Below are 2,987 nucleotides of genomic sequence, written 5' to 3'. Positions count from 1 at the left end.
TCTACATAATTTTTATACTTTTATGCTGGATGGTTAAGACCATTAGACAAGAGAGAAAAGTCTAACTAAAACTTGATCCAGGTCTATCACCATGCGCTAAGGAAATTCAAAAGTTCAGTTTTTGACATGTTAGGTTTGAGATATCTAATTAGCATTTAGGTGCAGATGTCAAGTTGAACATTGAATAGGAAAATTTTTGGTTCAGTACTGAGTTCTAGTCTCCATGTAAGAAACTGAAATTGGAATTGGAGTCTTGAGCAGCCCTCGAATGGGATAATAGCAAAGGGATAAAGAGCTTAGGAGAGTGAGCTCTTGGTCTCCCCACAAAAGTGGGAAGTTGGCATTAATCCAAAAAAAAAATAAAAATTCCTATGTTGTGAATACACATAAAAAGACACCAAAGAAATTGTCTCTTACCCAGCCAGATAGCTCAGCAGACTAAAGCTCCTGCTTAGTCAGAGCACAGTGGCAGGGTTCGATCCCTGTCTTTCCACGCTGTCCCCACCCCTAGGGTATACTGAGATGGCAACTGAGACTGGGTGTGGTAGCATGCACCTATAATCCCAGTGCTTGGGAGGCTGAAAACAGGAGAATCACTACAAGACTGATCTATGTAGTGAGACCCTGTACACCCTGTAGACCCTTCCCTAAATTCATAAAAAAAATTTAAAAAAAATGTGTTTCCCATAGGAAGAAATAACGGATGAGGTTCATACTCATGTGTAAGATGCACTGACTATTGAGTTTGCAGCTAATGGACCACTGGAGAAGCTAAAATAATAATTTCTGTTGAGTGTAGAGTGGATTAACAGAATAAGCAAGAGTAGAGAAGTTTGAGCATTTCTGACAAGTGGAGTAGCAGAGATGAGAGTGGAGTAGAAGACATCAATCAAGTCTTTTTTGTATTTTTTGTAACTTTCATTTTCAGTAAGAGTCCACAGCATATAAAGATTGCATTCATTGTGAGGAGCTGGTACATGTACATAGTACATCTTAATTCGTTTTTCATTTCCCTCCCTTCTTCCTCCTCGACTCCTTAATCTCTTTGTCCCCTTCTTTTTTGCAAAAGAAAAGAATGACTTCTAAGCTTAAATCCAAAATTTTCCAACTGACTTCATTCTTTCCCACAGCTGGTCACAATCCTCAACCTCTGCCTCTTTCAATATCAAGGAACTCTTTCACTGAATTCACTCATATATTCACTCACCCAAATTCTTCCCAGATTTTATATAATGACAAGAATAGTACTAGACACTGAGGTCAAGTTTTAAAAACACAAGCAAGATCCCTGCCCTTATTGAGCCCCTGGTGTCACATGAAAGATTGTCGGAGCAAGACAAGAGCCAACTAATTATGAATAAACAACACAGGAGCTCACGGGACAATTCGTTGCCAGGAAGCATGCACCTCTGAGAGGAGTAGGGCCTTTTTGAGATGTGAGGCGTAAGTCTGAATGAAACAGGAAAGAACAGAGTACAAAGAGATCTTTCCTGCCTGCTAGAGACAAGCAAGGGCAAGGGATCTGAAGTGACAGAACCCACAGCATTGAAGGAGTCTAGCCAACATTTACTAAATGACAGAAGGGCCAGGAAAGAGGTGTTAGGATTGGAGTCCTGAAAGACTTTATTAACCTCAAGCATTTAGAGTTTTAAACAGAGAGAGTTCCAAACAGATCTCTAGATGTTCTAGACCAGCCTTTTTGCAAACTTTCCCATTTCAATGCTTCTGCTTATGTTTCTCCTTGCTGAAGCATTCTTTTCTCACTTTTCACAGAACTTTCTCTAACCCTTCAAGTCTCAGTGTCAATGTCATTTCTCTAAGTTGTCTAATGTTAAGTCCTCAATACTCTCTACTGGGTACCTTTCAGAAATCTAACACTACCTATTATACATGGCTTATTTTATTTTGCTGCCTCCTTTTCCAACTGAAGTGCATTGCTTCTCAGCGTTTTGGCTAAGATCAAGTGTAGTATCTGTTCTCATCAGTTTAATATCTGATACATCCTCTATCCAATGGAGGTGCAAATTTCATGGAGTCAAAGGTCTTCCTGTTTTGTTCAATCCCATCACTTCAGCATTTGTCATTTAGCAGATTTATTAAAAGTTTGTATGGAAATGAATTTATTGAATGTAGTCACAAAAAAATAAAGATGTTGCTAAATTTTCTGAGTGCATAAAGAATATAATGATGATAAAGCAAGTTTTCAGAGAAAAATGATGTTTTAAGATTTAGTTTATTGGATTTGAAGACACTAGAAGTAAAACAAGGAAGAGCTGAGCCCCAGGCAGATTTCAGAGTCTTGGACATATAAATCAAAGTAGGTAACCATAAGAGTAAATAAACATTAGGTACAGAGAGTTAGAATATAAAAAGACCCAACTCAGTGTATTTGAGAGGAAAACTCAGAAGTCTGACCAGAAGTTTTAATAATTAGAAAGATAACTATCAAAACCTGCTGTAGAATAACAGCATTTCAAGTAGTAATAAATGGCCAACATGGCAGACTCTATGAAAACATCAAACAAAACAAAGGGTAATAGAGTCTTGGATTTGGGGACAAGAAGGTCTTTGGCAACATCAGCAGGAGCATCTTGTAGACTGCAGGCTGAGTAATTGGCAAGGGCCATCAGTTCTTTGACAGTGGCAGCTGGAATTGTTTTGTGGGGATGATAGAAACTCCCTGGTTGGTGAACTGAGTTGGGTAGTTCTTTTCTATGATTAGACATAATAGAACATAGGTAAATTCTTATGAAAGAGAGCCTGAGAAAGAGGAAGAGGGTGAGTTGGTAAGCTTTCTCTGAATACTTCACACCACAGGCCCTTCATGGGGTAAGGGGCATGGAGGCAAAGGCCAGACAGGCATGTTATGCTTGCTTTGGAAAGAGGATCCATGCAACTGTGAAAAGAGCAGAAGAACAAAAACAGATCAACTTTCAAGTAGTTTACAGATTTATAGTTTGTGGTGGAGTTGGAGAAAGTCCTTCATC

At 38.8% G+C, this 2,987-nt stretch overlaps 1 non-coding gene across 1 annotated transcript; it reads left to right on the top strand.

The window, feature by feature from the left end:
• Positions 1–1,933: 1,933 nt before the first annotated feature.
• Positions 1,934–2,122, top strand: LOC111817738. Its single transcript, XR_002821867.1, has one exon. It is a non-coding gene; the product is annotated as a U2 spliceosomal RNA (small nuclear RNA).
• The last annotated feature ends 865 nt before the right edge of the window (positions 2,123–2,987 follow it).

The sequence above is a fragment of the Octodon degus genome, unplaced genomic scaffold, assembly GCF_000260255.1.
Source record: "Octodon degus isolate 3935 unplaced genomic scaffold, OctDeg1.0 scaffold00068, whole genome shotgun sequence".
NCBI classification, from domain to species: Eukaryota; Metazoa; Chordata; class Mammalia; order Rodentia; family Octodontidae; genus Octodon; species Octodon degus.
This window is presented reverse-complemented; position numbering and strand designations above follow the sequence as displayed.